This window comes from Zea mays, chromosome 4 (genome assembly GCF_902167145.1).
Source record: "Zea mays cultivar B73 chromosome 4, Zm-B73-REFERENCE-NAM-5.0, whole genome shotgun sequence".
Lineage (NCBI taxonomy): Eukaryota > Viridiplantae > Streptophyta > Magnoliopsida > Poales > Poaceae > Zea > Zea mays.
In genome coordinates, this window is record NC_050099.1 from 25,759,629 (window position 1) to 25,775,356 (window position 15,728).

Genomic DNA, 15,728 nt, shown 5'->3' on the forward strand with positions numbered 1-15,728 from the left:
ATTCTGTCACTCGTACTGCTAATTTGGAACCATCATCTCATGTGACTGCACTAAAAGATCCAAATTGGAAACAAGCTATGGTTGATGAGTACAATGCTCTTATGTTCAACAAAACTTGGCACCTAATTCCTCCTGATCCCTCACTCAATGTCATTGACTGCAAATGGGTGTTTCGCATAAAAGAAAAACCGGATGGCTCTATTGATAGACATAAAGCACGATTAGTGGCAAAGGGTTTTACTCAGGAGTATGGCATTGATTATGAAGAAACCTTCAGTCCTGTGGTCAAACATACTACAATTCGAATTTTGCTATCTCTTGCTGTTATTAGAGGCTGGTCTATCAGGCAAATTGATATTCAGAATGCATTTCTTCATGGGTTTCTTGAGGAGGATGTTTATATGCATCAACCACCCGGCTTCATTGATTTTCAGCATCCAGACTACTTATGCAAGTTAGATAAAGCTCTGTATGGACTTAAACAGGCACCACGGGCATGGTTTTCTCGGTTGAGCAATAAGTTGCTTGAGTTGGGATTTTCTCCATCCAAGGCTGATGTCTCCCTTTTTATCTTCCATAAGGAGGGTTTATGCATCTATATGCTCATATATGTCGATGATATTATTATTATCAGCTCTTCTGCTCCGGCTACTGACAAGTTAATTGCACAATTAAGGGATGATTTTGCTGTCAAAGACCTTGGCCAACTTCATTATTTCTTAGGTATTCAAGTTCATCATACATCTGATGGTCTGTATCTCACTCAGAAGAAATACATTCATGATTTATTGTGTCGAACCAATATGCTTGAGGCCAAAGGCGTATCCACACCAATGGTATCTGCCGAAAAGCTTGTGAAGACAGGGGGTATATTGCTCTCGTCTGAGGATGCTACCAGATACAGAAGTGTTGTAGGTGCTCTCCAGTACCTATCCTTGACCCGGCCAGATATCTCCTTCTGTGTTAATCGGGTTTGTCAGTTTATGGCTTCTCCCACAGTAGATCATTGGACAGCAGTAAAAAGGATCTTACGGTATCTTCGGGCGACCATGGACATGGGTCTTTGGTTCACCAGATCATCATCTTTCCTCTTAAGCGCATTTAGTGATGCTGATTGGGCCGGCAATCTTGATGATCGACGTAGTACTGGCGGGTATATCATTTTTCTTGGTGGCAATCCGGTCTCATGGAGTTCCAGAAAACAATCAACTGTCTCTCGTTCAAGCACCGAAGCTGAGTATAAAGCGGTCGCCGACGCCACTGCAGAACTTATTTGGATTCAAGTGTTGATGCGAGAACTTGGCATTACTCTCAGCCGTGCACCTAGTCTCTGGTGTGATAATATTGGTGCAACATACTTGTGTGCCAATCCAATCTTTCATCGCCGCATGAAGCATGTAGAAGTTGATTATCATTTTGTCCGGGAGAGGGTCACCCGTCGCCAACTTGAAGTCCGCTCTATATCGTCGAAAGATCAGCTGGCTGATATCATGACAAAGTCGCTCTCCAGTACGCCATTCCAAGTTATGCGGGACAATCTGCAGCTAGCGCCACTACCTCCAGATTGAGGGGGGGGTGTTAACAGAATTAGAGGATATCTCTCAGGAGTATTATCTCCTTAACAAACGCACGCGTATCTGGTGTAATCTGTTATGGGCAACCGGGAGCTGCGCCTCCCTTGATCACCGCAAGTCGGTTGTACATGAATTGTAATCATCTCTATAAATAGATAGAGCCACAGCCGTATTGTGCGTGGCGTCCCAAACATTTTCACATGCACTACTACCTTTTGCTCTGAACTGCAACGTCTATTTAACGATATGCGCGGTACACATGTGACGTTTATCATATTTTTTAATGCGACAGTTTGCATTCAGGTGATAAGACAATGGCAAATGAGTATGCGATAATAGTTTCATCACATGACTGACACAAATGTATCCATGTTTGTAGAAACTTTTTTCTTCAAGTGATTAAGAAGACCAAACAATCGAACTGTTACGACGACATCAAAGGGCCAATCGTTAACTAGGCATGGTTTTTTGCATGATTGGTGTATTATTCTAATTACATGAATTAATCAAAAGGAGGAAATCAGAAATGTCTGGCTATGATTGGGCGATGAAAACGATGAACAATCCTAAATCTTGTTACAATATGCATGTTAGAATGGGTAAGAAATTAATTCAAAAACCTTCATAACTTGCTATTATCAAAGTACGACTTGAAAGATTCAAAGATGTTAACTATTGAAGCTCTATGCATATGTTTTTATGGATGGTTGGTGCTAATTCATAGTCCAGTAGACAATCTGATAATTAATTTGTGCGATCAATTGGGATAGCCAATAAGAAATTTCATAAAGTGTTACAGAGTTAGTTACAATATGTTGGTCGCCATGGATACTTAAAATATTCTTGCTATATGTGTTTTTGATATGAAATTCACCTTGTTGTTGCGGAGTGGCTAAGATCTGTTCATGATACGAGAGTATTCAAGGATGCTATTACCAAATATGGTGACAAGTTTCTACATGCTCCATCGGGTAAATAATCAAATTTTAATATAATATTTACTTCAATTTTTTTACTATGCATTCTTAATTTATTGCATTACATTTTAGGTAAATTTTATCTTGTCCATTCCCTAATCGACCAGATTACCTTGCACCATATGAGTCAGTAAAGTACCCTATACCGAAGTTTAGACAAGGCCCTAGACCTACTGGGGAAAAGGAAGTATTCCACTTCCTACATTCATTCCTTAGGAATGTGATAGAACGTTCATTTAGTGTTTTCAAGATGAAATGGAGAATTTTTGTTGGACTTGGCATCTTATCCTATGTAAAATAAAGCAAGATCATACTTTCTTGCATGGCCCTCCTTAACTTCATTCGCAAGAGTGCAATGGTAGATGTAGATTTTGATTTGTGTGATCGCGGTGAAAACTACGTACATGCCAATTCTGGTGAAGTGTTGATATAAAATGGTGACCACAGACTTGATGGAGATGAAAATCAAGACATGATTGTGATGATCTTGCCAATTTATTGTTTCGTAGGCGAGATCGATTATGAAATATAACTCAAGGCACACATCATTAAATTTGTTACAAGAACTTTAGATATTCTATTTTTAGCTGTTGGATTTATGCTAAGTAAACTGGTTTATGTAATATTTGGGCAGCTTCTTATCATATGGTACTCTCTATTGGCACCTAAAAATTTACATGAATGGTTGGAAGTGTTCGTGCGCCAAAAATATGATACTTTATGGCTAGAAACATACAAATAAATGGGTGGATTTGTATGGGCCCAACAAAACTGAGATACAAGCCGTTGTAGTTTGCCGTCCTCCCCTCTCTCACAAGAAATAGGTGGAGCTATCTTTCCAACCAAATGGGGTGCTTTTCCGGGGGCTTTTTCTAGAAAGAGACAGTCAGGATGCAAGAGCCCTACCAAAGGGACCTACACATTTAGTTATTATCAATGTTTTGAATTACTACAGAAACCGTCAACAGAACGTTGGCCAGGAACCAACGTTCTTGCTCTAATAAGCCGACGTACTTAAATTATGTACATTGGCCTGACTAAAACTGACATACTTAAGGTAGTTAAGTACATAGGTTATAACTAGCCATCGTACTTAAAACCCGGCCACGTGGCAGGTTGTCGTGTTGAGGTCTTCCGCTACAGTACACCTATAAGTAAATTAATTATCACTTGTTCATTTAGAATCATTTAGAAAACTGACAAATAACTAAATTGAAGTCAAGCTACTACCGGGTGATGCATCCACATATACATATGTTGTGATTGCATGATTTGCATATATTGTCGCATTTGTTGCACCTCCTCCCGCAACTTTAGTTGGTCCTCGCGGAGGCCGACTAGTCCCGACAGAGGAGGATGACTGCCTACTATAACTTCGGCGGTCCACAACGTTGTCGCCGATAGCAAACCTGCACAAAGTGTTATAACATATATAATAGATAGAATCACAGATATTGAAATAAAATGAATCGACAATATAAAGTACCTCCCATGTCGCACACGTCCACCATTCGCATAAGCTGTCGCCATGTTGAAGTCAGCTGTCATCCTGTCCACGTCCGGTCCATGTTTCTCTCGCAAATTTTCAATATAGCGACCCTACAAAACATTAGTTTCAACTGAAAATGCAAAATAGATTTTTGAGTCAGTATTCGAACATACCAACTTTTGCATTGCATTCTTGTCGCATAGAATCTCAAGGGATATGTTTGGTTGCCTGGCCCAACGCATGACCAGGCCCATTTGAAACAAGGTCGCAATGTTTGGTATCCTGGCCCAGCTTACGAGCCTGGCTGAGATGAGCCATATGTGATTGTGTGGCCAGGCCCATTTCGAACACAGAATTTTTCCTTCGCGAGTGAGCCTGGCCGTCGCGGCTCTAGGGTTAACTCGCAGCCACACGCCTCTCGGGTTCTCTCGCCACTCGCAGCCACCACCGCAGCTCTCGCCTCTCTCTAGGGTTCACTCGCTCTCGCCTCTCGGGTTCACTCGCAGTCGTCGTGCTCACGGGCTCGCCGTCGTCATCTCTCTCGACCCGTGGTGACGACACCGCGCCCGCAGACGAGCTCGATCTGCTTCTCTGTCGATCTGCTTCGCTCTCGCCTCTCGGGTTCATCTGCTTCGCTGTCGGCGACGAGAGGTTAGCCCCTTTCTTGGCTGCTCATCTACTTTCATCTGCTTTATCTTCTCATTTGATTTCATCTGCTTCGCAAGGATCGCTCTCCTACGACCTCGATCGGTTCTCAGCTGCGAGTGTACCCTAGCTGTATGGTGTCCCTCTTCTTAGGTTAGATCGCTCTCCTACGACCTCGATCGGTTCTCAGCTGCGAGTGAACCCTAGCTGTGTCGTCTCCCTCTTCTCAGGTTAGTATCCCTCTAGATCTTCTCTTCTCGTTTGTCCTCCTAGGTCCCCCGATTACTGATCTGCTGTCTTGTTGTTGTAGATTACCGAACTCTTGTCTTGCTGTTGTTTCTAGATACCAAACTATTGTCTTGCTGTTGTAGATTCCTCGTAAAATTCTAGATCTGATTAGTTTCATATTAGTATATAACTGGTCCCCCGATTACTGATATGCTCTTGCTATTGTAGATTACTGAACTCTTGTCTTGCTGTTGTATCTAGATACCAACCTCTTGTCTTGCTGTTGTAGATTCCTCATAAAATTCTAGATCTGATTAGTTTCATATTAGTATATAACTAAATGGTGGTGGATATCTGATTGGTCCATGTTTTGTATGAAAAACTTGCATCTTTCAATATTAGTATATAACTGTTTGGTCCATGTTTTGCCATATTCTGCATATGTTCTACCTGCATAGTATACCTTAATAACATCAATTTTTTAGTGATGTGCTAACTGAACTTTTCAGTGATGTGCTTTTCAGTGATGTGCTTTCAATATTCTTGACTACCTGAACTTAACTGAACTTTTCAATATTTTTGACTTAACAGACTTAACTGAACTACCTGCATAGTTTTTTAGTGATGTGCTTTCAATTTTCAGTTAAGCTATCTTTCAATATTAGTATATAATTTGCTTGGTCCATGTTTTGCCATGTTTTTCATATTTTATGCCTGCATAGTATACCTTAATAACCTGAATTTTTTAGTGATGTGCTTAACTGAACTTTTCAGTGATGCGCTTTCAATTTTCTTGACTATTTGAACTTAACTGAACATTTCAATATTCTTGACTTAACTGACTTAACGGAACTACCTGCATAGTTTCAATTTTCAGTTAAGCCACCTTTCAATATTAGTATATATCTGTTTGGTCCATGTTTTGCCATGTTTATTTATTGACTTAACTAAATTTAACATGTTTGTCATGCTTGTCTTGTTTAATTTAATGGATTATGCAACTAGCATAATCTGTCTATTATATTGAGTAGCTAGTTGTTCCTCTTTTCTTCTCCCCCTCTTACCTTCATCTATTCCTGTTTTCCTCTTCCCTTACAACAATCTTACCTTTTGTTCCTCCTTTCTTCTCCCCCTCTGTAGCCTCTTGTCTTGTTTAATTTAATGGATTAATGCATTATATTATGCAGATACCTCCATAACTATCTTTTTTTATACTATGCAGGTAATTAATGCATTATATTATGCTGCTACCTCCATAACTCTCTTCTTTTATTCTGATCATTTTTCAGTGATGAAATTATTTAAAGTCTAAGCAGACCACAATTTTCAGTGATGTTTTTTTTCAATCTGAGCAGACCACAATTTTTCAGTGATATTTTTTGGTTCAATCTGAGCAGATCTCAATTTCTGAGTGATGTTTTTTAATCTGAGCAGAGTACAATTTTTCAGTGATGTTACCAAGCCAATTTGGAGGAACATCATTAGATGTGGCAACCCTGGCTTGTTTTTTTCAGTCTGAGCAGAGTACAATTTTTCTCATTCAACAATTTTTCCCTTATTTTATTTGTTCAGATATGTTGGATCCAAATCGTCATTTGCTGAAGTTGAGAGCATCGGCGTTGGTTGTTGCTATATCTTGTTGGTTGTTGCATGCCTTAGGCGTAGACTCTTTCATCCTCGTGTCACATATGGTCTAATGTTTCAAAGGGACATTGAGAGGCAGGCAAATCTTAGATTTATCTATGAATCTAATGATATCCAATGTGTGGAGCTGCTTAGGATGTCTAAGGTCCCTTTCTTTGAGCTTTGTGGTTTGTTTCGGTCTCGACACTTGCTAAGGGATAGTATTCACAGTTCTATAGAAGAACAAGTTGCAATGTTTCTACATGTTGTTGGTCATAATCAAAGGTTTAGGGTTCTCAAATTCACCTTCCGAAGATCTACTGAAACTATTAGTAGATATTTTCACGAGGTGTTAAGTGCAATTGGTGAGCTACGCACTGAGATGATCACCCCTCCTTCCACCTCTGTCCATCCTAAAATTCATGTTAGTAGAAGATGGTACCCGTACCTCAAGGTACTTTCCATTCCATTTAGGATTGCACATTAACCATTTAATTGAAATATGTTGGTATTGTCTTTGTTTTAATCATTTTAACTTAAACATTTAGGATTGTGTTGGTGCCATTGATGGCACACATGTATTGGCTAGGGTTCCTAGTTCAATGAGAGTAGCCTTCATGGGTAGAAAGCACACAACGACATAAAATGTTCTAGCCACTGTTGATTTTGATTTGAGATTTACCTATGTTCTTATTGGCTGGGAAGGTTCAGCTCATGATGCCTTGATTCTATCGGATGCATTGGAAAGATCTGATGGCCTCATTGTGCCACCAGGTAATTCCATAATATGTTTGGATATGCTTTTAAATTACTTCACAATCAAACTAACTAGAATTCTTTGAACTAGGAAAATTCTATTTAGTTGACGCTGGTTATGCTGTTAGACCTGGATTTCTACCTCCATACCGTAGCACAAGATATCATCTAAGAGAATTTGGTGGAGGAAATCATCCACTCAATCCAAGAGAACTCTTCAATATAAGGCATTCTTCCCTCCGAGTAACAATTGGGAGAGCTTTCGGTGCCTTGAAGAATAGATTCAAGATTCTATACAACAAGCCTTTTCATCCATATCGGACATAAGTTAAACTTGTGTTAGCATGCACCATCCTTCACAACTGGATCCTTAGATATGGGCTGGATTCACATTTTCCTTCGAAAAACACTTGGGCTCCAAACATTGCCAATGTGGAAGGTGCCATTGATGCAGTTCATGATAACCAAACTTGGACCCAACAAAGAGACGCTATATCAACTCAAATGTGGCAGCATAGGGGGTCTAGCCGTGTGTAATTTGTGGTTTTATTCTAAGAAACATTGTACTCTGTAGTGATGTTTTTTGTTATCAGCCTTACAATCTGAGAAACATTGTACTCTGCAGTGATGGAACTTAATTATTTTTATATGCTGAGAGAAATTGTGATCTGCAGTGATGTTTTTTGTTTGTTGTCTTGAAACTGTATCATTTTTATATGCTGAGAGAAATTGTGATATGCTTTGAAGCTTAATTATTTTTTATATGCTGAGAAAACTGGTCCTATGCTATGATGCCATTTCATTACCTCTTCTTATTACTTCAATTTTATAAATGTCTTATCAATTGTATATAGACTATTGAAGTTGAGCAAGTTGCTGCTGGTAGTACCTTAAGGACTGCCTTGCGTTGAACCCCTGTGATGTCAACCTATATCCTGAGGAAGTTTGTAGACATGGTTGGGCAAGGAGTAAAAACGGATAAAGGGTTCAAGGAGGTCCATGTCAACTCTGTTGCCAAGGCACTGACTGAATTCAGTGGCCAAGAAGTCATAGGCACCTAGGTCTACAATCATTTGAGGAAGTGGCATAAAAATGGATCAAGGTTTGTAGGATCACGGACCTAAGCGGCGCTCATTGGGATGAGAATACATTCACAATCATCCTTGATGATGAACACCTGCTGGGCCATACAAAAGACAACCCAAAGGATGCTGAATTCCTCAATGTGCCAATTGAAAACTATGTGCAGATGCAAATTATATTTGGAGCTAGGCAGGCTACTAGCAAGTATGCCATGGCCTCAAATGAGCCCCTTGGCACCATCTCGGATATCACTGAAGGTGCTGGTGCATCTGAAGAACCATGTCTTGTTGGTACTACTGCTTCTAGTTCTGCTGGTGCCAGCCCTTCTCATAGTGGTGCTGGTGCTGGTAGTTCCTATGGATCATATGGAAAGAAAAGGAGACTCAGTGATGAAGAGCTAGGGATTATGACACGACTTACTGGAGCTGTGAACAAATTGGCTGAAGCTGTCCAAGCACCTATTGTAGTCCAGACCACAGATGTCCACCCTGATCTGTATCAAATTTGCATGAGTATTCCAGGTTTCACTGATGAGGACTTGATGACTTGCTTTACCTACCTATTGGACAACAAAAGGCAAGGTAATGGCTTTGTGAAGATGGAGCCTAAACATCGTGTGCTTTGGCTAAGGCAACACCTTGCAAAGATTTGAGCAGACCAGTCTTATGCCTATGATGCCTAATACCATGCTCTATGCATAATACTTTGATCTATGCCTAATACTTTGCTCTATGCCTATGACACTGAATCTAGAACTGTGGATGATAATTAATAATTCTGAGACTTTTCTACCGGTCTGTGATGATTTTATATTTAACTGTTGCCTTTACTTGCCTATGATGATATGTTTTATAATGATGATCAATCAAGGGAGTATGACTTGTTGCTTTGTTTTCCTTGCTCATTTTGTGAATTTTGCCTGTGATGAAATATATTTGACTGATGACCACTCTTGGGAGGTTGACTTACTGCTTTGTTTTCCTTGCTCTTGGTTTTCTTCCTGCCTATGTTTTATTTTGGGCCAGGCAACCAAACATACTCTATCCTTTAATCTGATTTCTCCACCTCCCCTATGTTCTCCCATGTATGGTCAAATGAGGTGTTTATTCATACAAATCTGAGGCAATTTATTGTATTACTCTCATGAGTTGATCAAGTGATTTTAATTGATAATAATTTCTGAGGCAAACTATAGTTCATATAACAGTTCATACAAATCTGAGGCAGTTTTCTTTCTCCTATATCTTCTCTTTTCTTCTAGCAGTTTTACTTTCACCAGGAGGTGTTTAATGAGAAGAATTAATAGCAGTTTCTGACTGATCCTGTTTATAAACAATTTCTGTTTATAGTTCATACAAATCTGAGGCAGTTTTCTTTCTCCTATATCTTCTGTTTTCTTCTCTTTTCTTCTAGCAGTTTTACTGTCACCAGGAGGTGTTTAATGAGAAGAACTACTAGCAGTTTCTGACTGATCCTATTTATAAACAGTTTCTGTTTATAGTTCATACAAATCTGAGTCGGTTTTCTTTCTCCTATATCTTCTCGTTTCTTCTATTTTATTCTAGCAGTTTAACTGTCATCGGGAGGTGTTTAATGTAGGGATGGCAACGGGCACATTTTACCGGCATACCCGCGGGTAAAACCCCTATAGGGTGTGAGTTTGTACCCGTGGGTACGGGTACGGATTTGATTCTCAACCCGACGGGTTTTTTCTCGCGGGTATGAAAATGTTGTACTCGTGCCCGCAAACCTGCATACTCGCGTGTGTGTATGTGTGTGTGTATATATAATATGATGACTTTCTCTGTGGCTTCATGGCCCCGTGCACACAGCCCCCTCGTCATGGCCTCAGCGTGAAACAAGAAGCGTCCGCCCAGTCCCCTCCTCACGGCCTTCGGTAGCTAGCTAATGGGCCTTGGTCCTTGGCAACGGCAAACACATTTCCACCATGCCCTGCTATTAAAACAGTTTGCGTCGAGCGCCCATGCCTACGTATGTGTGGTGTACTGGTGTGCATTGTGTGTCTGTGTAGACTGTATCGCACATGCATCTCAATTTAGTGCCACCCCGAAGCTTTGAGCGAGCGGAGCCAATCAAATGATATAAAAGAAGACTACAGGCGCCAGGGAACTCATAGAACTTTTGACTAAGATTGGTACATGTTTTTATCAGTTTAATAAATATTTATTATTATGTGCTATCAGTTTAATAAAAATTTATTATATGACTGTGCCCGCGGGTACACCCGCGGGTGCCATGAACCCGCGGGTAGCGGGTTTGGGTAACGTGCGCTACCCGTCGCGGGTAGCGGGTGCGGGTACGGATTTAACATTAATCTCGCGGGTATGGGTTTGTAATCTCTGTACCCACGGGTTTTAAACCCGTTGCCATCCCTAGTTTAATGAGAAGAATTACTAGCAGTTTTTGACTGATCCTCTTTTATAAAAAGTTTCTGTTTATAGTTCATACAAATCTGAGGCATTTTCTGTCATCAGGATCATGACTGCCATCTGTTGGTAATTCAAATGATTTCTAGCAGTTTTAGGATTCAAAAATGTTTTTCATATTTAGGTGATTTCATCTGTTGGTAATACAATCTATAATGACTGCCATATTTAGTTTCAGGAATCCCTTTACCAATTTCTAGCAGTTTCTGTCATCCTCTTTTCTTCTCATGAGTTCTAGCAGTTTCTGTTTTAGTTGCGCTATAGTTTATATGATTGTAATTCAAATGATTGTAATTAGTTCAATGAGAAGAATTACTAGCAGGAGGATCTATTTAATTCAGATTATTGTAAATCATATTTAGATGATTGCCATTAGTTCAATTTATTGGTCAAAATCATATTTTTAGTTCAAATCTGCTGTAATTTGTTTAATAGTGCTTAAAATTTTGAAATTTGGCGGGAGCTGCATTTTACACATTAAAACTGGCGGCAACCTAATTGGGCCAAGCTAAAAATGAGAACCAAACACTGTGTCATATGGGTCTGGTTCATTTTGGCCAGGCAACCAAACATTTTGGGTTGGCTCTGTACATGCGGGCTCCCTTGAGCCTAGTCCTCTCACTGAGCCAGGCTCATTCTGGTCCAGGCAACCAAACACATCCAAGGTGATCCGGATCTGGACCCTTGTGCCCCATGACATACGTCTAGACAATTGTAGGTTCGACACCATCTCGAGAAGCCTGCAATTGAAGATTACATGTTCACAGATTTGTTTAAGAAATAAAATTGACAATAATTTAACATAGCAGATGTTTTGCGTTGCCAGTGTGACATCAACCTCAAAGTGGTGGAGACCAGGCTTACTTAACATGTTGCCACGATTTCTATCTGATCTAGCTCTGAACTCGTTGGAAGCCCAGTAATCACATAACCAGAGCTAAGCATCCGGGTGCTAGCTTAGCTAATCCACCTCACTTTCCCTGAACTGCGCAACTATGAGGTGTATCTTCTTAGCCGTCTCTCTTCTCATGTTCGTCTTCTGGTGCTTATGCCAAACAACCACCTCCTTGACTCGTGCATCATACATTATGTCCTTCACAACTCTTTGGGTAATGACGTTAAATACCTCTCGCATGTGCTGATCATTAAGGCTCATATCGTCGGGCAAGCGATATTGTTCCTACAATATAGGCAAATTATTGTTCTTTATCATCAAAGTAAAATACGATAAAAATAAAGAGGGAGGAAAGCTAACTCAGAAGCTATCTAGCCGGACCGAATGCCACATGCCAACAGATCATGAATTGACCATAGATATGCCGCTCATAGATTAAATCTACAATTCAAATGGCTATCATAAGCCTCCACCCCTTGCCACAACACTTTTAGCTCTTCGATCAACGGTTGCATAAATACATTGATTTTCATACACAGATCCTTAGGGCCCAGAATAACCAGAGCAAGAAACATGGCCTCTTATTTCATGCATTTGCTAGTGGGAGATTGTAGGGCATCATGAAAACCGGCCAACACGAGTATCGACAGAAACTTCTGCTAAAAGGCATGAATCCGTTCGTCGTCAAACTGAGACGGACACTTCTAGGGTCCCTTACAAATTCTGGATCAAAACGGTCTAGTGCCTACCATGCCTCGCCATCTGATGGATGCACCATGATATCCGGACCTTGGTCCTGGCTATTCCTTTCCTTATGCCATCTCATTTGCTTCATTGTCTCCTGATTTAGGACAACCTTTAAGCCGCGGAGTAATAGGCATGTACCGAAGCTGCTTGACTGGCACTTTTGCAGTAACCTCAGTCCCTTCCTCATCCACCACCATTGCATACCTTGACTTGTCGCAGTTCATGCAGTGGGTGTCATTCTCGTGGTCCCTTTAGAACAACATTTGAGATAATATTTGTAGACTGATACAAGTTCTCTGGCATCTTATGGTTTGGTGGGAGGACATCAATAATCAGCTTCATATATTTTTGTAGCAATTATTTGAGAAGTTGTACTTTGACTTCATCACCATAAGTCGTGTTACGACCTAAAGTACAATGACGTTGGTGCCCTCGTGCACTTTAGCATCTGAGGCTTCTAGCAACTTATAAAATTGATGCACTTCCGCCGACGGAGATTGGCCGGTCTCTAGTGCTGGATAGTCATGTCGAATGTCAATTAGCATGTCCTCCATTTGGACTATGTCCTCGTCTATGTTTGACTCCATAGTAGCATCCATCTCTCCATGCTCACGCCACACCAGATAGTCTAGCTTAAAGCCATATTTGCAATTATGAATGGAGAGGTCAAACTTGTTCAATCAGGTCAGGTTTCAACATCTAGTACACGAGCATTTCACCGCACGAGGCTGGCCAGCAAATGCATGCACGAATTCGTTAGCAACCATAACCCATGCATCAGAGTGCCCCAGAGTGTTACTGTTGAATCCATCATACATAGCCCTTCTTCGATCTTCACCCATTTTCAAAGCTAATGGAAAAACATATATCATCATCATGCATGACAAAACATGTGAAGTGTGCAGTGTTATTAACCAATTCACAACTACAAACCCTTTTAGGAAGACGATAGGTACCCACACAAGAATGGTAGCCGTTGCATGTAATTTGGTCTGACTCATATACCTTACGCTCGTGATTTCAGCACCATAACCCCGCTGTTCTCTGAATACTAGAGAACAACCGAGTTACACCATCGAAACCATGAATGGATAGTACATGGGCCGCAGACCAAATAACACACATTAGTCGTCATTCTCAGGTTGTCCAAAATACGATGGACAATTCAGACTATGCACCTCATAAGTAAATGTGAGATACGTTCCCGAACGGGTGACACATACGTCTACTAAGTTTGTGTCCTACATGTAAGTAATTGTGCCAACAATAGTATAAATGTGGAGAAATGCTAAACTATGACAATAGTAATAAAGGTAGCAATAATTAACAAATGTAGATAAGTAATAACCTCGATCTAGGTAAGGAAGTGCGGACGTTGATGGCGATAACACCCTTCCGATTATGTTTCAATTTCATGCATCTGCAGGTATGTGCGAACACAAGGTTGACTTGTCCCTTGTAGTTCGATTGATAATGAGTGATTGTCAACATGTAGCACTCTGGGGTAGTCAATGGACTGACTAAAGTGTGAGATTATGTATGTGCAACTATGTCGGTTGGCTTGTGGTGTGCAGGTGTGGAGCATAGGGACAGTGGTCGATGGCTGAGGTGGAGGTCATGCGGGCTCGTGCTGATGGATCGAGAGCGGTGAAGAATGAGTGTTGGGTCTTAACTGACGGACCGGAGCAGCCAGGTGACTAGTCGTGGTGGCTGACACCTAGGACACGCACTAGCGCAAGGACATGATGGAGTGGATCGTGTTGTCGGCATGGTCGAGGACTGGCAGGACACGCGTCTGGTCGTGGAGGACGCACATGTGGTGACACTCATGCAGTTTGGTGGTTTGGGCCTCAAAACCACCAAGCGCTATGGATGGCGGGTTTTGTTGAGTTTGGGCCTCAAAACTCGGTGGCGGAGGTTCCTGAGGGAATCAAAGGCGGCACGTGGCATTATAGTGAAGGTGTGTCAACGCGAAGCAACTTCATGTGGACCACGTGGCCGTTGCATCGAAAACCTAGGAGTCGGTCTATTTTGCCCCAAGCGGAGTAGATAGACTATATATAAATAGGGGTAGTTTAAGAAAGGTAATAACCCTCTATAAATAGAGGCACTGGGTTGTTGTTACAGCCATCTCTGGGCTGCCATTTTGTTTGGAGCACTTGTTTAGAACTCCTAGTTTTTCTCTCTAGGTAGTCACCCGTTGAGCCGAGGGATCCGGAGCGAGTTTGTAACTGCCGACTGTGTTTGTGTTCTACAAGTTTAATCCGAGGAAGGGTCGACAGTACGGCCCACAAGTATTTGTCACTTCTCAATCTCAGTTTTGTTCCTTGCTGAAATTCTGAAGTCTTGTGTTCTTGGTTTCTCCCTTCCCCTCTCTTGTGGTTTTGTGGAGAACCTTCTAGTTCTTATGACATGGGTGTTGTTGGAGATTGGTTTGGGTGGAGATAGACTCTTTGGATCATTACGTGTGCCCTCATGGTGCAGTTCTTGGTCGTTATCCGAGTTGATTCTCGTTTGAGTTTGTTTTGAGAAAACCCCAACAAAATCCCATCATTCTCGGGATTTCTGATCTGCACTTTTATTTTGTTTTGTTCGAGTTCATACTTCACAAGTAAACATCTTCTACCCCGCGCAAACTTTCTGTGAAGGTTGATAATTTTCTGGGTATTTTTAGTGCCCTGCACTGCCGCCCGTGTGCATGGCACTACCGGACCCCGGTACTGCCGGACCAAAGGTCGACACAGTTGCCCTGACTTTTTGGTGTTTTTCTCTCTTATATTTTGCAGGAAGTGAGGTCTAAAGTTCTTAGGGTTTTTGGTGCATACAAATGACACTAGTTTGTACTGCACTCTGATCTGCTGCTTTGAGTCCCTAGAGGGCTTCTGGGTTGATCTTGGATATAAGTCACGTGCTCGCAAGTCGATAAATTTTAGTGGCTCCCATTAACCCCCTCTGGTTGACTCACCCATCCTAAAGAATGATATCATATTTGTAAGCTTCGCTACGAGTTCTATGTCATGTTTGTAAGCCTTTAGAAGATTAGATCAAGGATTTATGGGAAATACTTAATCTAAATAATGTTAAATATACTCTATCATTAACCATCATCTTTCCATTACCTTTTTGTACATATATTCCCTTATTATAAAAAAGATAAATCCATCATCAATAAAACAAGCCAATTCTGCTGTGAACAAGGATCACATATACTCAAATTTGTACCACTTTTTAGCTAAACAAACGATCACATACAAAGTTTTTGTT